Source organism: Taudactylus pleione, unplaced genomic scaffold (assembly GCF_031769625.1).
Source record: "Taudactylus pleione unplaced genomic scaffold, aTauple2 ptg000545l, whole genome shotgun sequence".
NCBI lineage: Eukaryota > Metazoa > Chordata > Amphibia > Anura > Myobatrachidae > Taudactylus > Taudactylus pleione.
Window position 1 is genome coordinate 5,331,189 of NW_028284947.1, and position 24,181 is coordinate 5,355,369.

The window sequence follows — 24,181 nt, forward strand, 5'->3', positions numbered from 1 at the left end:
TTGTTAATAACTAATTATCATTTTTGGATTGAATAGAAGAAATACAACATATGCCCTTTATGCATCCACCTAATACTGGTACATTGTAAAATAATTATACTAATTCTAATTTTAATCAAATTAAATCACTCATTGATCTAGCACAGTTGATCTGATAAATACATTGGTCTATATAAAAGGAAAAGAAATCTGGGCCTGATTCAGAGCCGGACGCTATTTGCGCTCGCTCGTTCAGAAAAAGGGGCCGGACATTTAAATAGAGCGCTCGCTCTTTGCGGTCTGTTGACGCATCTATGTCTGAACGAGTGAACGAAACATGCGCTCGCTATTTTTTAAAAAACGCCCCCTGGCCGCTCACATCCTACATCATCGCCACTATTTATTAGATTAATCGAGTACATCGAAAGGCGTCTGAACTGCTCGCAGTACTTGTGGTAGGATTTTCCTACCACAATCATGCGAGCAGTTCAGGCTAAGAGACAACCAAGTGACGTGGTCGATGACGTTGCTTTGTCAATTATGCACACCCTTAAAACGCCCGTTTTGACTGTTTGGCACGCCTGCGTTCGGATCTCCACTCCCCGTTTTCAAGCACCTTCCCCTGTCACCACCCACAAACGCCTCATCCTGTCACTCAAATCAGCAGGCATTCGCTATTTTGCGAGCATATAATTTCCGACCGCAATGACTGGTTCGCGCATGCGTATTACAACCCATACGCATGCGTAGTTGTGCGAACATCGCTCAGAGCGAACGAGCGGCCGCTTACGAGCGGCTCTGAATCAGGCCCTCTGTTCTCTCTATAATGTATATTCTATGGGTAAAAGGCTCAGAAACTGTTAGGTCAGACCAGAAAGTAGAAATGACACAGTATAAGCAAGTTTTAGATTATCCCTGTAATGGGAATTTTCTCATTTGAATAATGGGTGCACTCATGCACCATAATCGAGAGCAGTCTATTGCATTAAAGGACATTGCCTATTTCAAGCAAGTTGTTTCTATTAATCTATTAAGCTACAACATACGTATTTGCCAACACAACAAGGTAAGCTTCAGTTTAGGCCATACAGCATTGCCTGGCTTCCTATAAAGTAATACAGCAATGTTTGGCATGCTTGTTCTGGGTAACAATCACGCAAGTACTGTACACTGGACACCTGACACCATTTGGTGTTACCTATTCTGCAAGTGTTAGTTCTGTGAATTCACTACCATAGGGTATTTAAGAGGTCTAATAACAAAGTAAAAGACAGAAAAAATTGTAGTGCAAATATTCGTTTTATTACAGCTATTATTTAAAGATGGCCTATCCTTTATATAGACTCAAGGCAGATGCATCGTGCATCAAACTCAAAGGTAGCCTGAAATGCTCATCAATTATTTAGTGTTGAACACAGCCTGGTCCCTCTCCCCTATAATCAATATCATGTTGCATGAATGTAGGAATTTATGGCTACTGCATCCTGCTATGCCTTCGGTAATCTGCCTTCTCTGTCAAACTACTGTTCCTCATTTGCACTTGATCAATAAATTATTATTTATTAGTTTTACAATATTTTTCTAAAGAGTCACATAACATATAATCCAGACTTGCCTACCCTCCCAATTTGGTCGCGAGCCTCCCGAATATCGGGTGCCTCTCCCAACCCCCCGGAAAGACAGACAAGCCTCCCGGCTGCCGGCTGCCCCCCCGACTACCTACTAGAAACCCCCGCAGCGGGAGGGCCTGGTGACGTGATTTGTGCTGAATCTCTTCATCGTGGCTCTGCCCCCTGCTTCACAATGCCTTTATTTTCGGCATTGTGAGGGGGCGGGGCAACGATGACGTAATTGTGTGGCTCCGCCCCTGGCCTCAACCCCAAACTGACCCATTGCAACACCCCCCACTGTTTGCAGGCATTCAGCTCCCTCCCGGAAGGAATGAGTTGAATGTCAGCAAGTATGATATAATCATATCACATTATTATTTATCACATATTTTGGTTGTCCCCGATAATTTTTTTGAGACATATATCAACATAATTGATAATCTATACTAATATAATAAGACTGTTGTGTTTATCTGTTTGTTTCAAGTTGGCTCAAAAACTTCGGAACTAATTTTCATGGAAACTGCATCATTGTGTAGTGGAAACTCCTAGAAATAACCTGCACTTTGTGTCATGTCGATCCAACAAACAAAATGTATTGACATCATCAATGCAAGAGATAGATGTGGCCCCATGCTCACAGCCGGTAAGTGGTGGGGAGAGAGGTGCATTGTGCCCGCGTTCACTTGAATAGGATAGGCTACATAGCATTCTGTACACAGGGCACACAGTGATACTGGTGTGAGTGGTGGATGAATAGGATAGGTTACATAGCAGTCTGTGCACAGGGCACACAGTGACATTGGTGTGAGTGGTGGATGAATAGGATAGGCTACATAGCAGCCTGTGCACAGGGCACACAGTGACATTGGTGTGAGTGGTGGATGAATAGGATAGGCTACATAGCAGTCTGTGCACAGGGCACACAGTGACACTGGTGTGAGTGGTTGATGAATAGGACAGGCTACATAGCAGTCTGTGCACAGGGCACACAGTGACATTGGTGTGAGTGGTGGATGAATAGGATAGGTTACATAGCAGTCTGTGCACAGGGCACACAGTGACATTGGTGTGAGTGGTGGATGAATAGGATAGGCTACATAGCAGTCTGTGCACAGGGCACACAGTGACATTGGTGTGAGTGGTGGATGAATAGGATAGGCTACATAGCAGTCTGTGCACAGGGTACACAGTGACATTGGTGTGAGTGGTGGGTGAATAGGATAGGCTACATAGCAGTCTGTACACAGGGCACACAGTGACATTGGTGTGAGTGGTGGATGAATAGGATAGGCTACATAGCAGTCTGTGCACAGGGCACACAGTGACATTGGTGTGAGTGGTGGATGAATAGGATAGGCTACATAGCAGTCTGTGCACAGGGTACACAGTGACATTGGTGTGAGTGGTGGGTGAATAGGATAGGCTACATAGCAGTCTGTGCACAGGGCACACAGTGACATTGGTGTGAGTGGTGGATGAATAGGATAGGCTACATAGCAGTCTGTGCACAGGGCACACAGTGACACTGGTGTGAGTGGTTGGTGAATAGGATAGGCAACATAGCAGTCTGTGCACAGGGCACACAGTGACATTGGTGTGAGTGGTGGGTGAATAGGATAGGCTACATAGCAGTCTGTGCACAGGGCACACAGTGACATAGGTGTGAGTGGTTGGTGAATAGGATAGGCTACATAACAGTCTGTGCACAGAGCACACAGTGACATTGGTGTGAGTGGTGGGTGAATAGGATAGGTTACATAGCAGTCTGTGCACAGGGCACACAGTGACATTGGTGTGAGTGGTGGGTGAATAGGATTGGTTACATAGCAGTCTGCACACAGGGCACACAGTGACACTGGTGTGAGTGGTGGGTGAATAGGATAGGCTACATAGCAATCTGTACACAGGGCACACAGTGATATTGGTGTGAGGGGTGGGTGAATAGGATAGGCTACATAGCAGTCTGTACATAGGGCACACAGTGATATTGGTGTGAGTGGTGGGTGAATAGGATAGGCTACATAGCAGTCTGCACACAGGGCACACAATGACATTGGTGTGAGTGGTGGGTGAATAGGATAGGCTACATAGCAGTCTGTACACAAGGCACACAGTGACATTGGTGTGAGTGGTGGGTGAATAGGATAGGCTACATAGCAGTTTGTGCACAGGGCACACAGTGACATTGGTGTGAGTGGTGGGTGAATAGGATAGGCTACATAGCAGTCTGTGCACAGAGCACACAGTGACATTGGTGTGAGTGGTAGGTGAATAGGATAGGCTACATAGCAGTTTGTGCACAGGGCACACAGTGACATTGGTGTGAGTGGTGGGTGAATAGGATAGGCTACATAGCAGTCTGTGCACAGGGCACACAGTGACATTGGTGTGAGTGGTGGGTGAATAGGATATGCTACATAGCAGTCTGTGCACAGGGCACACAGTGACATTGGTGTGAGTGGTGGGTGAATAGGATAGGTTACATAGCAGTCTGCACACAGGGCACACAGTGACATTGGTGTGAGTGGTAGGTGAACAAAATAGGCTACATATTAAGTTGTGCACAGGGCACACAGTGACATTGATGTGAGTAGTGGGTGATGGCGTTGCTGCCACCAGTATGTATAGCGCTGCTGGTCACGTAGGCCACTCCAGCGACAGGGTCCCTATGCAAAATAATACAAATGGAACAAATTTTGTCGGAGCAAATTCATTATGGGTGTAGCCTCGGGCAACAGCTAGTGGTAGAATATTTTGGATTCGGTAATTCTCAGGCATGTTTATAAATCAGTGTTTTGGCAGTGGAATTGCTTTGGTGTGTCTTCGAGAAAGCATTTTCCATTCACTTTAATGTTATGCTGGCTAAGTGTGCCCTCTCCTTAGAGGGCTTTGGGATACTGATCACAAATTGGCAATATTTAAAAATAAGGCACTGACCCTATTAACATCAGAAGAAATTTGTCAGCAAAATACGCTTTCAAAATACTAGGATATTGTAAACAGTGATGCATCATTCTGAACACTAATAACGTGAATACAGTGGTACGTACATCAATAGATCTCTGACAGTTAACAATCTGGTGTATATTTACTAAAGCACATGATTTTAGAAGTGGAGAAGTTGCCAATAGCAACCAATCATATTCTAGCTAGTACCTTCTTGAAGGTGATAAATAAATGTTAGGTAGAATCTGATTTGTTGCTATGGACAACATCTCCACTTCTAAAAACCTGCACTTTAGTATATAATATATACCCCTCTTAGTCAAATGCACACTGTTTACAATATCCCAGGATTTTGAAACCATATTTTGCATAATATTTCCTACTTTTATTAAAAGAAAGAGATTTACAGTAAGTAGATCATGTATTAAGGTGGGTACACACTATACAATGTGTGACTGAGCGGTATGATATGTTGTTATATGGTACATGTAACAGCACCACGTCGTTCATTGCATAGTCCAATCTGTTGTGCAGAACAGCAGATGGAACGATGATATGAATGACCGCCGTGTACGCGCAATCGTTCATACACACGGCACAATACGTACAATATATTGTTACGATCTGCATCAGAACCAGGGCCGTAGCTAGGGTAGTGCGGCCGGTGCCATCGCACAGGGCACCACAGGTCAGGGGGCGCTGTTTGGGCATGTCAAATTTCTATTTATTATCATTCTTGCATGTACTGTAGCATCCTCTTATTTCATCCCCAGCATCTCCTGGCCTCTCCTATCTCTTCCCTGGCCCTTCCCCATGAAGCCATGGCCCTTTTTTGGGTGCATTATGTCCCTTTGAAAAATGAGGGGGGCGCCAAGGCTCTTTCTGGCACAGGGCACCAAAAGTCTGATCAGAACCATATATCGTGATATATATCATATAGTGTGTACCCAGCTTAAGGTAGCAGCTTGTAAGTGAGACAAATAAAAGTGAGGGCATCCTCTTTTTCTTGTGGGCATTACCTGAAGGCAGCAAAAATCATACTCACTTGATTTGAGCGCTGAAGTCTTGTCCTCTTACATGTAGGGATCTGCAGGACACAATGGCTTAAAGTTCATTTTAACTGACGTGGTCACATGGGATGCGAATGCAGCCAACTGTGCTTCAGCTGACAAGGTGCGACCGCCCCACCCCGCTGTTTTTAAAGATGAAATCCATTCTACACAGAATGGATCTCCTCTGACTCTCCTGCGGACCCGGCAATTTTGCCGGAAAGAATCGTCAGTTAATGAAATACTCCATCAAATGGAGAGAATAGAAGGCCGAAACCACTAATCACTATTAAGAATGAGCACTTGTCTAAGCTTGCTAGCACGCTACTAAATGATCCACAAGTGCTCTGGAACAGTGATTGAAAAATAAATATGCCATGTGCGCCTTTTGAGAACCTAGCTCTGCATTCCATTTCATCAACAGCCAAACATGGTGGTGAGCGTGTCAAGGTTTTGGGATACTTTGCTGTGTCATCACCTAAATTGCCTTTACTGAAGAAATCATAAATTTGGGGGTTAATCCATCCATCTACTGTATGAGCATCAACTGAAATACAGCTGGGTCGTAGAGTAAGATTATGGAGGAGATGTTTCAAGCCTTGGAGAGAGATAAAGTGGAGAAAGATAAAGTACCAATCAGTCAGCTCCTAACTGTCACTTTACAAGTCGTGTTTGAAAAATGACAGTTAGGAGCTAATAGATTGGTAATTTATTTCCATCCACTTTATATATTTCCAAGGCTAAGTACATCTCCTTCCCAGTGTTTGAAAATTGACAGTCAGAAGCTGATTGGTTAGTACTTTATCTCTCTCCAAGCAATGCTCACTGTTCGGCACCCACAAAATTTTCACTCACTTTCAATACTCTGGTGTCTACAAACTACTTGCCACAATACAAGTGTATTGCAACACTGGCCTTAATCCACTTATATCATAGCAAATAGTTTGTAGGCTGTCTCTTCGTGTAGTCACTTCACAAAGAAACAGTGGGCCTGATTCAGACCCGGTCGCTATGAGCGAACGCTCGCATGATGCGTATGCAAATATTTGAAAGGGACGCGGCGGGGAGCGATCGCTCGCCAAGGCATAAGCACACCTACCATACCTGTATGAGCGTTCACTTTGTGTATGCAGACTTAGCGTATTTAGAGAAGCTCACTGCCCCACGTCATCTCCTGGAAGTTTATGAAAACATTGGTACATCAACCACTATCGGATATGAATGCAGTGCTTGTGGTAGCTTTTTTTTACCGCAAGCATTGCGAGGAAAACAGAGGAATAAAATTGCTGGTGACGTGTACTATGATGCTGCCTGTTAATTATGCACGCCTCTAAAATGGCGTTGAAACACTCGGGCACGCCTGCGTTCGCACCTCCACTCCTCCGTTTTTACTGGACTGCCCCTTTCACCACCCACAAACGGCCTCTCCTGTCACTCACTCTGCTGGACTGGTTTTGCTGGGCAAGCGATGGATCTGTGATCGCACGGTATAGTTCGCGCATGCGCACTGCGATGCATGTGCAGTTTAGCAACCATCGGCAATTGCGAACGGACTGCAGATACCGGCCATGTCTGAATCAGGCCCAGTGTACAAACTGCTTTTCACAATACAAAAGTGTATTCAACAGAGTTTGAAAACATTTGTATAGCGGCAAGTAGTTTACAGACTATCCTTTGCTCCCAGTGTGCCATCTGTTATACAGTGAGAAAATACAGAGGAGCCAGCAGTCAGCCATAGTGGTAAGCATTATTCAGTGCTGCCAAACACTTTCTTGGCACTAAATGGGTCCACTGTGATATATTGGCGCACTGGGATATATGGGGCACTGTAATAAATGGTGCCACTGTGATATATGGGGGCATTGTGATAAATGGGTGCACTGGGATATGTGGGGGCATTGTAATAAAAGTGAGTACTGGGATATATGGGGGCACTGAGATATATGGAGACACTAGGAAAAAAGGTGGCATTGGGATATATGGGGCATTGGGATATATGGGGGTGTGGTTATATATGGAAACACTGTGATAAATGGGGCACTGTGATATATGGTGGCATTGTAATATATAGTGATTCTGTAATATATGAAGGCACTATGTGATGGTTTCCTGTGATATAGGGGCACTTTGTGGCATTATTCTTTGATTTATGGGGGCACTACAGTATATCACATTATTCTGTGATATATGCGGACACTATGTGACATTATTCTGTGATATATGGGGGACTATGTGGCATTATTCTGTGATATATGAAGGCACTACTGTATGTGATGGTTTTCTGTGGTATGGGGGCAATTTGTGGCATTGTTCTGTGATTTATGGAGACACTATGAGGCATTTTTCCTATGCAGTGCCACCAGTAGTGGTCTCCCTTATGCAGACCCCTTGTAATTCCCCTTATACAGTACCCCCAGTATGCAGTGCCCCCAGTAGTGGTCCCCCTATGCAGGCTCCCAGTAGTGCCCCTTATACAGTGCCCCCAGTAGTGCTCCCCCTTATACAGTGCCCCCAGTAGTGATCCCCCCTATGCTGTGCCCCTTATACAGTGGTAACCTTTATGAAGGCCCCTAGTAGTGATCCCCCTATGAGTTGCCCCTTATACAGTGCCTTCCTTACTGCATAAAACAGAGACAAACAGACATACATTAATACATACACACACACACACCTAACACTGACTTAACTTACCTGAATCCCCGCGCCCACCGCTGTCTGCTCCTCCGTCCTCCCACTGGGTCCCGCTCGGTACTCTGGGAAAGACGTCATGACGTTTCTCTCATTTCCCACTGCAGGAGCCGGAAGGCGGAGCTCATTAGTGAGCTCCAGTCTGGCTCCGGCAGTGGGCGCAGCAGCCAATGAGAGTGTGTCTGACTCTCATTGGCTGCTGAGACACACACATCGCCACCGGGTAGTACGAGGGTACTACCCAGCGCCGGCAGCGATGTGTGTGTAACAGTGTAGTGTAGACTGCACTCACTGCGGTCTGCTCTACACTGGGTGACTAGGGTGGGCCTGTACCGTGGCCGGCAGCGCCCCCCCCTCTCACAGCCAGTCCCATGGCGCCCAGGGCACGAGCCCCAGCGGCCCTGCCCTAGTTACATCACTGATATGGGGGCACTATGTGGCATTATTCTGTGATAAATGGAGACACTACTGCATGTGGCATTTTGTGTGAAAAAATTGAAAAAATAGGAGCACTTTGTAGCACTATTAAAACAGTGCAAGACGCAACCTCTGGCTAGTTCTAAACAACTCTATAGGTAGTGCTAAAAATGCCCCTAATGAAATGTACTACTCGTCTCGAGCCTATGTTGAAGATGAACAATTTGAGAGGTTTGAAATAACCTAGTCAAAGTCCAGATCTAAACCTCACGGAGATGCTGTGCTAAAACCTCACATTAGTAGTTCATGCTCAAAAACCCACAAATATCCCTGAGGTGCAGCTGATCTGTTTGGAGGAGTGGGATACAATTCCTCCACAGCGTTGTGACAGGCAGACCAATAAACAGTTATTGAGTTTAATGGGGCAATTACTTTTTTACAGGGAGTTAGGTCCTGCTTAACTTTAATAAATGAAAAAAATTATAAAAATGTGTTATTTGTTCAATCATTGTCCATCTTTTCTAATATTACACCTTGATGGAAGACATAATAACACTCATTGTATAATATACACTATTGCAGAACTTCAGAGAGAGGCACATTGTTATAGCTCTTTTACATGATAGCGTTGTAACATTCTTAAAAATGTGTAACAATTTGCAGACATCAGTAACTGTAGTCAGTAGTTTGTGCCTGTAATCACATACCTGTATCTGTATAGATGTGTGTTTGCCCTTATGGGTCTTAAAAACTACATGATGATAGAAATAATTTAAGTAACAATAAGTAACAATAAATAAAGTAAAAATAAGTAACAATAAGTAACCTTTACTAAAGGTCGATTTTTATCGATTTAAAATCAATGAAAATCTATCAGCTTTGATGTTACTGGGGCTAAATAACACATTTACTAACAGACAAGGGGGATGAAACACAACATTGATGTTAATCAATTTTCATAAATTTTCAAAAAAATGTAAATACTGTAGGTCAAAATTGATTAAAATCGACTTTTAGTAAATATACTCCTACGTGATTGATTCCCCTTTAATTAATAGAATCTCAACACTCTCCTAAATCAGTCTTTTCAAGGACTAAAATCAGACAATAGTCCCGATTCTTGCAAGTCATTTTCATGGCCAGATCTTACAAATTTTCAAACTGTGCAAGCGCCCAAGCCAAGGATATGCAACTATGGGCAACAACGGGCACATCAGAGCCGCATCTTGACTTATGGCTGATTGATTGCTCGCACGTTGGATTTGCGGTCTGAGGGCATGTTGTGGGCATGTAGGAGGTACTGTGGACTATGCAGAATTCTGATTTCATGCGGAGCTCTTGCACCAAGAGCAGGGCTGGCACAATTGCTAATGATAGTGATGACGGATACTTTCACATGCAGATTTATAGGGGCAACATGGCAGCATAGAAGCGAACTACTCTGAACACAGGCAAAGATCCACATACAGTCAGGTTCATAAATATTGGGACATTGACAGAATTTCCATATTTTGGCCTCTATTCACCACCACAATGGCTTTGAAATGATACAAACAAGATGTGCTTTAACTGCAGACCTTCAGATTTAATTTGAGGATAATTACATCCAAATCGGGTGAATGGTGTAGGAATTACAACAGTTTCAATATGTGCCTCCCACTTTTTAAGGGGCCAAAAGTAATGGGACTATCAACTCAAAAGCTATTTCATGGACAGGTGTGGGCTATTCCCTCGTTATTTCATTATCAATTAAGCAGGTAAAAGGTTTAGAGTTGATTCTAGGTGTGACATTTGCATTTGGAATCAGTAGCTGTCGACTCTCAATATGAGATCCAAAGAGCTGTCACTATCAGTGTAGCAAGCCATCATTAGGCTGAAAAATCAAAACAAACCCATCAGAGAGATAGCAAAAACATTAGGTGTGGCCAAATCAACTGTTTGGAACATTCTTAAAAAGAAAGAACGCACCGGAGAGCTCAGCTACACCAAAAGACCCGGAAAACAACTGTGGTGGATGACAGATGAATTAGGATGGTGAAGAAAAACCCCTTCACAACAGTTGGCCAAATCAAGAACACTCTCCAGGAGGTAGGTGTATATGTGTCAAAGTCAACAATCAAGAGAAGACTTCATAAGAGTGAATATAGAGGGTTCACCACAAGATGTAAACCATTGGTGAGCCACAAAAACAGGAAGACCAGATTAGAGTTTGCCAAACATCTAAAAAAGCCATTACAGTTCTGGAACAACATCCTATGGACAGATGAGACAAAGATCAACTTGTACCAGAGTGATGGGAAGAGAAGAGTATGGAGAAGGAAAGTAACTGCTCATGATCCAAAACATACCACCTCATCAGTGAAGCATGGTGGTGGTAGTGTCATGGCGTGGGCATGTATGGCTGCCAATGGAACTGTTCCCTTGTATTTATTGATGATGTGACTGCTGACAAAAGCAGCAGAATGAATTCTGAAGTGCTTCGGGCAATATTATATGCTCATATTCAGTCAAATGCTTCAGAACTCATTGGACTGTGCTTCACAGTGCAGATGGACAATGACCTGTAGCATACTGCAAAAGCAACCAAAGAGTTTTTTAAGGCTAAAAAGTGGAATGTTATGCAATGGCCAAGTCAATCCCCTGACCTGAATCCGATTGAGCATGCATTTCACTTGAAGACAAAACTGAAGGGAAAATGCCCCAAGAACAAGCAGGAACTGAAGACATTTGCAGTAGAGGCCTGGCAGAGCATCACCAGGGATGAAACCCAGAATTTGGTGATGTCTATGCGTTCCAGACTTCAGGCTGTAATTGCCTGCAAAGGATTTGCAACAAAGTATTAAGGTGCATACACACGATCAGATTTTTTCTTCAGATATGGACGATAACGATTTAAAAATCGTTCAGTCGTTCATATCTGATGGAAAATCGTTCATATCTGACATGCCTGAACGATGGACGATCAACGATGCGCGTTCCCGTTTGTCAGATAACGATTTCTGACATCTGATGGGTTTGCAGTCAGACTTGGACGATTCCATTCATTTTAATGCAGTCAAAAATCGTTCAAATCGTTCAAAACTTTGGTAAAATCGTTCAAATCGTTCAGATCGTTTAATCGTTCAATCGTTCATCTGACAAATCTGACAAGTCTGACAAATCTGACCGTGTGTAAGCTCCATTAAAAAAGAGAAAGTTAGATTTAGGATTGTTTAGTTTGTCCCATTACTTTTGGCCCCTTAAAAAGTGGGAGGCACATATAGAAAACGTTGTAATTCCTACACCGTTCACCTGATTTGGATGTAATTACCCTCAAATTAAATCTGAAAGTCTGCAGTTAAAGCACATCTTTTTTGTTTCATTTCAAAGTGATTGTGGTGGTGAATAGAGGCCAAAATATGAAAATTCTGTCAATGTCCCAATATTTATGCACCTGACTGTATATGTTACATGCTGCAATGCGGCATAATCTTCTCCCGAATTGCACGCAACTCTGAATCAGGCCCGATATGTCTGAATTACCCACATTCACAAACTTGATATACAAAAAGGGCCTCTATGTAATGGCTGGATAGGAACAATTAAAAAAATATATATATATTTACAGTATGCGTATTTGCATGTTAAACGCAAAAAAAAACAAAAATCAAAGAGCTAAAGGCAATCTAAAGATGATTAATGTGGGCTGGAAATAAAAGAAAAGATGAATCTTGATTCCTTCTCTGCAGGTGTAAGTCGCTGCACCGTTACATCTCAGTAAATAGAGTAGTTGTCTACCCAAGTGTGACTGGCTCCTAATTAGAAACCCATCCTACTGTAGCAAGCACTGGGTCATCTTTCAAACACCCTTCTCCGGCAAAACAACAAAAGCTGAGATTAAAAGTGGATTTGGCAGCAAAAAGAACGGAACGATTCACAAATTAAATTATTGAAACCGTATCTTGTGAAGGTGAAAGTCTTTCAATTTTGGAAAGGATTTTAAAGACTTATTTCACTCATCGCAAAGTCCTGATTAAGGCACATAAAGCACTGACCAGATCCCAAAAGACTGAAAAAAGTGACAAAACATCTCCATATCAGGGATTTTTTTTTTTCAAAGTATCTCTGGGATATCCGCGCCATTTCTCCCATAGGCTAGACGATTCATACTATTTGTAAATACACTGTTAATGAATAGATAAATATGCAATTGTCTGCTCTTGAATCAATTTCCTTTCCATTAGGTCACTGGCGAAATCAATTTCAGGAGGAACGCGGGGAAGACGGAAACACCAAATGCATTTGTCAGACTGAGAAGAAATAGAACTGGTCTCTGTGGTAGAACGGGGACAAGTGTTTGCATACATTGTTATATAATTACAATACCAAGATGTATTATGTTAAGAAACAAACACAGGAAGAAGACAAATAGTATGTCTGCATGGATTTGTATTGGATCAATATTTAATAACAGGACATGGTAACAGAATAAAATCCAAAGACACAAGACAAGTGCAGTAATAGCTGCAGTGAGAATGTAATAAAGCACATCACCCATGAAACCCATGTACCCTTTAGTGGTTGTGCCTCCTGTGACTTGCTCTTGTCATAAAGTGTACCAGCATTTCTCCAAACTTTTGAAGGCTAATTCTGCCAGTCACACGTCTGCGACTCCATGCAATAGCCATTACAAGCTCTTCCCTGGTGACACCTGGTGCGCACTCTAGATACCCCGCCTGAAAATAGGGTGCGGTCTAAATAAATGGGCGTGGCCCTACAAGGGATTCCGATAACACCAGGGGGTGGCCCAGCATCACCGGAGATGCTGGGCTGCCCCAGAGACTGGGCAGTCTGCACTGTCGGCTCCTCTTCTATGGCAGGAGCCGCTGCAGGAGAATGTCACACTGCAGCACCCGGCTCCTGTCACTGCAGAGAAGCCGACACTTTGGTGTCACCCTCCGAGGCCACTGGGTAGATGTAGATTCAATCTGAACGATTATGTGTCTGACTTTGCAACCACTTCAGCGCAATACCCGCGACACTCCCATAATACATCCATAAGACGGACTATCTCAGTGTGTCCGCCTAGCCACCTCCCTTTCACCGCAGTGCTTCCCAATCACAACCGCGACTCTCCGCGAATAGACTCTGTGCGGAAGAAAGAAATCACTCAACTGCGTCAGACATCGGCAGTGCATCCAACTCAGAATCAGGCTCTGTGAATCAGGACATGGGACATGGCACAAAGGTTTTCTTGGCACTGACAGTTCTAAGATGCCCCTTATTCCCTTCTGCTCCCCTTCAAACACCCATCACTGCTACATGCCCAAGCGACAGGTCCAATGGGCACCTTGTTACCGGTAAATGCAAAATGACTCACTACTTTCTGCCCCAATCAGGATGCTGCTGATCCATTCAAAATGATAGGGCAGTGCCCTAAAATCGTGACTGTTTCAATCAAGTCAGACAGTTGGGTGTTCTGTGCGCCAGTCACCTACATACAGTGTCGTCAGTGATTTTGTAACTATTAATCATGAGTATGCATCCAATGATGTTACTGCTGCATAATACATTTCCTAGGACACGATCAGGTCAGCTGCCAGTAAAGGAGACACAAACACACTTCGCATCATCATATATTTTATGGCTAAGTTGGTGCCAGTTCGACCATATTGTCTTTATTGGACCACGCAGATGTAATTCCATAATACCACATCTCATATGCCACTAATGCACAAAAGAAGCAATAAAGCAAAATATTTCTGCTCAAGCGGCTTTAAACAGCCTTCAGAGGAGTGATGTGCCATGAAGGGCTATATGAGCGACATATACAGTAATTAGTTTTATGTAAGGAAAACACACACGGCTGACAGATGTGGCTTCGTTGTTTTATGAATCCAGCATGCACACATTATCAGCCTTGTTACAACCATGTTATTTTTATATGCTTTAAGTGACAGGAATATGAATACGTGGGATAGCCGATCTAATCATGGTCAGTCATGGAACTGGTAAAAAAAAACATTAAACAGATCTCATATTCCAATCTGTTAAAACTTTATTTGATAATTAACTCCTACATTTTTTTCTAAAAGCAGACCATTCATGCACACACAGTGGAGCTAGCCATTTTATGAGCTGAACTAAAATCAGTCAATCTATTTCCTAGAAGCTACTGCAGTTAAATCAATTAGACCACTTTATGGGCTAGATCAACTGCATTCTTGTGATTCTTGGTCAAGCCACAAAATGTCTGCCTCTGTTAGATCTGATGCTTCAGTCACATGATCTACCTCATTCTAGGAACCTCAACGTTAGTATTTAAATTAAATAAACTCTAACGCATTGACACCCACTTCAAGTTTTGAGTACTTTACGGAGAAAAAAGGGACTTATTACTTCCTTTGGAAGCAGTTTTTTCCTGGCTCAATTCTTCTGTGACTCAATTCCCCGGCCCCAGCCTGTGCGGTATAAGCTTGGGCTGGATGTAATTGTAACATGGGGACCCCGCACTCTATTTCCTAGTTTGTACAGTAGTTTGAACAGCCCATTCTATCATATCCTGATGCTGGTTGTGGATTTTGCGGTGTAAAGCATCAGCAGCACCAGCCCAGCCCCAGGCTATAGGAGATGGTGCTTAGATCACGATGGGGGCATGCCTTTTATTTATTTATTTTACTATCTCCTTTTTTGTTTTACACATTAAAATGCTATAAATCATCACCAAGTTATTGCTGAGGCTACATTTTAATATGCTTAATGTGTATCCTGATGCTCTTTAAAAGTGTCTTCATGCAGATACATTTATGGGTTTATTCTGAGTTTCGTATCTTAAGATTTGTAAATGCACCCTTTTTTTCAGCATACTACATTTTAGGCCTGCGTTCTGGATGCAAGTGCATTCATTTTTAAATGATGCCCATTGTCTACTTTCTAGGAATTATTTTTTAGTATCTGCTTATGATTTAATGATTCAGAGTTGTACAGTAAAGCACAGCCTGATTCAGAGTTGTACAGTATCGCACAGCCGCTGCATAGTGGCTGTGCAATAATATGCTTATACCGAAGGAAGTGCCTTGTGTACATCGACGGCTCCTGCCGGCTTCTGTGATCCGCTGCTGCGTCTGCGGATGCAACCATTGGATCACTTGTGTGAACGGAATACATATGATTGACCGGCAGTCGGGATGCCGGCAGTCAGAAGACCGACAGCGGCATCCCAATGTTCAGGATCCTGACAGAGACCGGTAAGCAGCCTATCCCTCCCACCCTCCCCCAGTGGTGCTTAACTCTACCTCCACCTGGTGGTGCCTAGCCCTAACCTCCCTTTCTCGCAGCTTAAACCTAATCCTCCCCAGGTGGTGCCGAACCCTAATCTCCCCACGATGGTGCCTAACCCTAAACCCCTCTCCCCGCAGCCTAACCCCAACCCTCCCAGGTCGGTGCCTAACCCTAACCCTAAATCTAACCCCCCCATTCCCGGCCTAACCCACATACTTACCATCGGGGTGCCGACGGCCGGGATGCCGACATCGGTGTCTACATCTCTTTGGGATGGTGGTGTCAGCATTCTGACAGGCATCAAGATTCTGGAGTCCACATATTGATGTCCAGCATCCCATCTGCCGGCATCCTGACCGCATCCCGTGTGAACATCGCTCATCTGAGTAACCCTCAGGTTCCTCAAGATGGGCTTGAAATTCATGCAGCCGGGGCCAGTGAAGCTGCATCAGAAGACACAGACACTGACTTCGACACGACCAGAAAATGGGACAGACACGCCCCTGTTTTCTGGAACGCTGGCGGTCACCGCCCCTTCCCTGCCCCCAAACAGGCACAGCATGACAATCATGTTGCAGCTTACTGGGTACTGCGATCGTCGTCGCAGACACTGATCGACACATGCGTAGTACAGATCCTGCACATGTGCCGATCGAGAACCATCAGAGTTATGCACAAACCATTGGGTTTATGTATAACCCTGAATCAGGCCCAGTGACCTCAACAAAATGTTCATTGTTATTGATATGTTAGTGCTTAGTTTTGGCTATTGTTTATGGTTTTTACTTATGTTTTTCCTCTAATGTTTTTCTGCTATATAATAAAAACTTAATGTAGAAAGTAAATGACTTTAAAAAAAAAAAATGGTTAGATTTATGTGAGTTAAGTGAGTTATTATTAATGTGGTTATATTACATTAATGTACAGCTTACTTATGCCTTATTCCTTTTTTATTTAGCACTTTATTATATTTATTTTGTTATGTACAATTTTCCATTCTAATTCTAGTTTTTATTTTTACATCTGCCTAATCTTTGTGCTGCATTCAATTTTTAATTGTTTGCCTGTACTGTAGATATGGACAACTGCACAGCACCCAGAGCTTTAGACAGATGCATAGTGTTCCAGGATCTTAGGGAAACCCATAACTCCGCCCTCCCCCCTGGCACGCGCGTGACCTGCATGCATTTAGTGCTTATAGATTAATTGACTGTGCTGGCACCTGAAGAGATAATTGTGGCTAATGGCTACAGTAAAGGGGACAGAGCAACTGGGATGGTACTTCCAGAGCTTGGTCTCTGTCTTAATATCATGTGATTCCTGAAGTCACATGATGTCACACTGCTCAAGGGTCCTTTACAGCCATGGTGGTGATAAATGTAGTCTCCGTGAGGTGGTTCAAATAGATGAATAGTAGAATCTGTAATAGCAGTGCATGAAATAGAGTGCTGATACTGTCACAAAATGGTGAGGCAACCTATCATGTTTCTCAGCCTTGTAACTGCTGGCCGTTTCCTCCAGCAGATCCAAGGCCGAGAAATGCGTTGGGTTGCCTCATCACTTTGTGACTGTACCAGTGGGACCACTCTACTTTGCTTTGTGAATAGCTCCTGGATGCCATATCAATTACAGGCACCTTATATCAGCACTCTATTTCAAGCACCGTTACTACAGTCTTCTACTCATGTATTTGATCCACCTCACAGAGACTAAATTTCCATACTGCTACGCAAGGCAGATCCACCAGCCCTCCCTATCTTCCTCTATATCCCGGTTGGGACTATCAATTGAAGCAGAGACATGGGGTATCACACTTGGTGTCTAGACCAAATCAGAAGGCACGAACACTCTACAACTTATTTCCATTCTAAGCACCTGGCGTGCCATTAAGACCATCAAGGTCTCAGGAGTTTAATCTACAACTGCTACTTAAAGACTCCATTGGCAACACTCCTTCTATTACCCAGATCTGTGTGTGATTGCAATTTGATCACCTGCAGTACACCATATTCTCTGCACATAACGTACATAGCACACTGAGCTGTGCCAACTTTTCTATATATTGCACAAGGCGACAGGTCTCACTTCAATTGCTGCTTAGTTTACACGTCACATGTTACATTTTATCTAACATATTATTATTGTCTCTTTGTTGTACAATATGATCCATCATTGATTACTATATACTAGGGGTGTGCACCGGCCACTTTTCGTGTTTTGTGTTTTGGTTTTGGATCTGGATCTTTCTTCGTGTTTTGGATCTGGATTGGTTTTGCCAAAACCACCCTTCCGTGTTTTGGGTTCTGGGTTTTGTGTTTTGGATCTGTATTTTTTTTTAAAAAAGCATAAAAACAGCTAAAATCACAGAATTTGTAGGTTTTTCTGCTCCTATGCTATTATTAACCTCAATAACCTTAATTTCCACTCATTTCCAGTCTATTCTGAACACCTCACACCTCACAATAGTGTTTTTATGTCCAAAACGTTGCACCGAGGTAGCTGGATGACTATGCTAAGCGACACGAGTGGGCGGCACAAACACGTGACCCATCTAGGCGTGAAACTGCAGTGGCAGACAGGATGGCAGTTTGAAAAACTAGGCCCCAAACTGTACATAATGCAAAGAAAAAAAAGAGGTGCAAGATGGAATTGTCCTTGGGCCCTCCCACCCACCCTTATGTTGTATAAACAGGACATGCACACTTTAACAAACCAATCATTTCAGCGCCAGGGTCTGCCACACAACTGTGGCTGAAATGATTGGTTCGTTTGGGCCCCCACAAAACAAGCTGGCAATTAATGTGTCCCTGCACAAACTGGCTCTATGGAGGCAAGATGTCATCCTCATCCTCCTCATCCACCGATTCCTCACCCTCTTCAGTGTGTACATCCTCATCCTCACAAAGTATTAACTCGTCCCCACTTGAATCCACCACCACAGGTCCCTCTGTACCTTCTGGAGGCTGGTCTCCCTGGAAGAGCTGATAATTCATTTTGATGAACATCATCTTCTCCACATTCTGTGGAAGCAACCTCCTACGCCTTTCGCTGACAAGGTTCCCGGCTGCACTAAACACTCTTTCGGAGTACACACTGGAGGGGGGGCAACTCAGGTAAAATAGAGCCAGTTTGTACAGGGGCCTCCAAATTGCCTCTTTTTCCTGCCAGTACAGGTATGGACTGTCTGCCATGCCTACTTGGATGCTGTCACCGATGTAATCCTCCACCATTCTGTCAATGGTGACAGTATCATATGCAGTGACAGTAGACATGTCAGAAATTGTTGCCAGGTCCTTCAGTCCGGACCAGATGTCCAAACTTGGTCCTGCCTGCCCTGCATCACCGCCAGCGGGTTGCTTAGGATACCTAAGTTTTTTCCTGGCAGCCCCAGTTGCAGGAGAAAATGAAGAAGGAGCCGTTGACGTGTCACGTTCCGCTTCAGCTGACAGTGTGTTCACCAGCAGGTCTTTGCACCTCTGCAGGCTTGTGTCGGCCGGAAAGAGAGACACCACATAGGCTTTAAACCTAGGATCGAGCACGGTGGCCAAAACGTAGTGGTCTGATTTCAACAGATTGACCACCCTGGAATCCTGGCAAAGCGAATGAAGGGCTTCATCCACAAGTCCCACATGCCGAGCGGAATCGCTCCGTCTTAGCTCCTCCTTCACTTTCTCCAGCTGCTTCTGCAAAAGCCTGATGAGGGGAATGACCTGACTCAAGCTGGCAGTGTCTGAACTGACTTCACGTGTGGCAAGTTCGAAGGGCTGGAGAACCTTGCACAACACGGAAATCATTCTCCACTGCGCTTGAGTCAGGTGCATACCCCCTCCTTTGCCTATGTCATAGGTGGATGTATAGGCTTGTATGGCCTTTTGCTGCTCCTCCATCCTCTGAAGCATATAGAGGGTTGAGTTCCACCGCGTCACAACCTCTTGCTTCAGGTGATGGCGGGGCAGGTTCAAGAGTGTTTGCTGGCGCTCCAGTCTTCGGCACGCAGTCGCTGAATGGCGAAAGTGGCCAGAAATTTTTCGGGCCACCCAAAGCGTCTCCTGCACGCCCCTGTCGCTTTTCAGAAAATTCTGCACCACCAAGTTTATTGTGTGAGCAAAACATGGGACGTGCTGGAATTTGCCCAGATGTAATGCCCGCACAATATTGGTGGCGTTGTCAGATATCACAAATCCCCAGGAGAGTCTAAGTGGGGTAAGCCACTGGGCGATGATTTCCCTCAGTTTCTCTAAGAGGTTGTCGGCGGTGTGCCTCTTACTGAAACCGGTGATACACAGCGTAGCCTGCCTTGTAACGAGCTGGCATTTCTGAGATGCTGCTACTGGTGACGCTGCTGCTGTTGCTGCGTAAGGTGATACATCTACCCAGTGGGCTGTCACAGTCATATAGTCCTTAGTCTGCCCTGTTCCACTTGTCCACATGTCCGTGGTTAAGTGGACATTGTGTACAACGGCATTTTTCAGGACACTGAGGACACTTTTTCTGACGTTTCTGTACAGTCTCGGTATCGCCTGCCTAGTGAAGTGGAATCTAGACGGGATTTGGAACCGGGGACACACTACCTCCATCAATTGTCTAAATCCCACTGCACTAATGGTGGATACTGGACGCACGTCTAACACCAACATAGCAGTCAAGGCCTCAGTTATACGTTTTGCTTCAGGATGACTGCTGTCGTACTTCATCCTCCTCGCTAAGGACTGTTGGAGGGTCAATTGTTTAGTAAAAGTAGTGGTGTTCCTACTTCCTCTCTGGGATGATGAACGACTCCCAGCAGCAGCAACAGCAGCAGCGGCAGCAGTAGGCGTAGCAATGCAGGATCCTCCGGAGGAATCCCGGATAGGAGAGTCAGTCATGCCAGTGACATGGCCTGCAGGACTACTTCCGATCCTAACTAAGGAGGAAATTGACGAGGAGGGAGTTGACGGTGTGGTTTGCAGGCGCTTGGATACAACAGGACAACGGGATTTAGGTGTCCCTGGACTGCTTACGGTCTTAGCCAAAGTTTCTGAACTTGACAGTAACTTTTTATGAACGCGCTGCAGGTGCCGTATAAGGGAGGATGTTCCTAGGTGGTTGACGTCCCTACCCCTACTTATTTCACCTTTACATATGGTACATATGGCAAGACAGTTGTTGTCCGGATTTGGATAGAAATATTGCCAGACCAAAGAGGTGGAATGTTTGGTCTTCTGCCCAGGCATGACCGTGATGGGCTTTTTCATCCCACGGACAACAACTGTCTCCCCCGGAGCCTGATTTAAACAAACCACATCACCATCAGAATCCTCCTCGCCAACTTCCTCCTCAGCGCCAGCTACACCAGTATCCTCATCCTGTTGTACTTCAACAGTGACATCTTCAATTTGCATATCAGCAAGTGGACTGTGGGTGCTCCTTTCAGCACTTGCAGGGGGCGTGCAAATGGTGGAAAGAGCCACCTCTTCCCGTCCAGTGCTGGGAAGGTCAGGCATCGCAACCACCACCACACTTGGACTCTCCTTGGGGATTTGTGATATCTTCTTAGAAAGCACAGTTCTTCGCTGTGCTTTTGCCAGCTTAACTCTTTTGATTTTTTTAGTGGGAGGAGGGCTTCCATCGTCATGTGAAGCTGAACCACTAGTCATGAACATACTAGGGATCGACCTTAGCCGTTCCTTGCCACTCCGTGTCGTAAATGGCATATTGGCAAGTTTACGTTTCTCTTCAGCTGATTTAAATGTCTTTTTCAAGGTCATTTTCCTGAACTTTGCCATTTGGGATTGTATGTGCCCTCTACTATGACATTGGGCATCGGCCTTGGCAGACGACGTTGATGGCATGTTATCGTCTATGTCATGACTAGTGGCAGCAGCTTCAGCACTAGGAGGAAGTGGTTCTTGATCTTTCTCTATTTTATTTTTATCGGAGAAAGTTTGGTCCTCCATTTATGCTATATCGATTTGATATATACGTGCGGCTAAACACAGAAAATAATTTTTTTTTGGGTTTGGACTGGAGTGTACTTTGTGGGTTACAGCACCCTTTAACGGTCAAGCCAGCCGGCCCTTTACTTATGACACAGGCGCACGCTTGGCACTACTTTGTTGATGCACGTGCGGCTACTGCGCACACAATTCACAAACACAGAAAATAATTTTTTTTTTGGTTTGGACTGGAGTGTACTTTCGGGGGTTACAGCACCCTTAACGGTCAAGCCAGCCGGCCCTTTACTTATGACACAGGTGCACGCTTGGCACTACTTTGTTGATGCACGTGCGGCTACTGCGCACACAATTCACAAACACAGAAAATAATTTTTTTTTTGGTTTGGACTGGAGTGTACTTTCGGGGGTTACAGCACCCTTAACGGTCAAGCCAGCCGGCCCTTTACTTATGACACAGGCGCACGCTTGGCACTACTTTGTTGATGCACGTGCGGCTACTGCGCACACAATTCACAAACACAGAAAATAATTTTTTTTTGGTTTGGACTGGAGTGTACTTTCGGGGGTTACAGCACCCTTAACGGTCAAGCCAGCCGGCCCTTTACTTATGACACAGGCGCACGCTTGGCACTACTTTGTTGATGCACGTGCGGCTACTGCGCACACAATTCACAAACACAGAAAATAATTTTTTTTTTGGTTTGGACTGGAGTGTACTTTCGGGGGTTACAGCACCCTTAACGGTCAAGCCAGCCGGCCCTTTACTTATGACACAGGTGCACGCTTGGCACTACTTTGTTGATGCACGTGCGGCTACTGCGCACACAATTCACAAACACAGAAAATAATTTTTTTTTTGGTTTGGACTGGAGTGTACTTTCGGGGGTTACAGCACCCTTAACGGTCAAGCCAGTCGGCCCTTTACTTATGACACAGGCGCACGCTTGGCACTACTTTGTTGATGCACGTGCGGCTACTGCGCACACAATTCACAAACATAGAAAATAATTTTTTTTTGGTTTGGACTGGAGTGTACTTTCGGGGGTTACAGCACCCTTTAACGGTCAAGCCAGCCGGCCCTTTACTTATGACACAGGCGCACGCTTGGCACTACTTTGTTGATGCACGTGCGGCTACTGCGCACACAATTCACAAACACAGAAAATATATTATTTTTTTAGCACTTGGGGGGAGCACCCCTGATGGACAGAGCACCCCCTGGACAACACTACAGCACTCCTTTAGGACTGGGACACTGCACAGGACTTTGGAGTGGACACAGCCCCTATGGAGAACTGACTGCACAACACAGTCCAGCCAGCCCCTATGGACTTTGAAGTAGTGGACACAGCCCCTATTAACAACAGCAGCACAGCACAACACAGCCAGCCCCTATGGACTTTGAAGTAGTGGACAACAGCAGCACTACACTACACTACACTACACTACACTACACAGCCCTAACTCCCACCCTCCCTCTTCACTGTCCACAGCCGAGTGAGAAAATGGCGCCGACGCGGGTACCTTATATAGGATCCAAAACCCGCGAGACTCGGAAGGCGGGATGATGACGTTTTGCCTCGATTTCAGATCCGAGTCAGGCGGGAAAAGTCGAGCCTGACTCGGATCGGACTCGGATCGGTGGGCTCGGGGGGGTTCGGATTTCAGAAATCCGAACCCGCTCACCCCTACTATATACTCTTAACTGTCTCCTACAGGAGTCTATGATTCAATTTTATCTTTTATAGTATATTGTGTTTTTGGATTATCAGGTCAGGCTTATTTCATTATATGCCCTGCCTTTTTTACTCATTAAATTTATATATGAATTCTGTCAGCACTCCCAGTTTTTCTTGCTTTCTCCCACTATCTACAGACGGCCTTGCCTATAAAAGCCTATGGGCTTCTTTCCATAGATTTCCCCTGTGATGGATCCAAAGGATCGCTATGACAGTATTTGTTTTTTCTGTCTCCAGCAGAACCAACATTCTGTGGGTCAAATTGTAACGGGGAACCTGGAACTGCAGCTCCAGGCGGCCCTGGTCCCATCTCTTCAGTCACCTCTTCAAGCTCAAGTGTCATAAGCGATGTCACGATGTGTGCAGAAGTATTTATGGACATGTACATTGGAAGTTTGAGAAAAAGACAAAAGAAAACAGAAATGTCCTCTTTGCTGGCGCACTAATGTAATTCATAAAAATTTACTTTTATTAAATAATATTAAAACTTGTATACAATCAGTTATATTCTCTCCAATGAAATATTGTTGAAATAAAAAACGTCTGTATTGGCT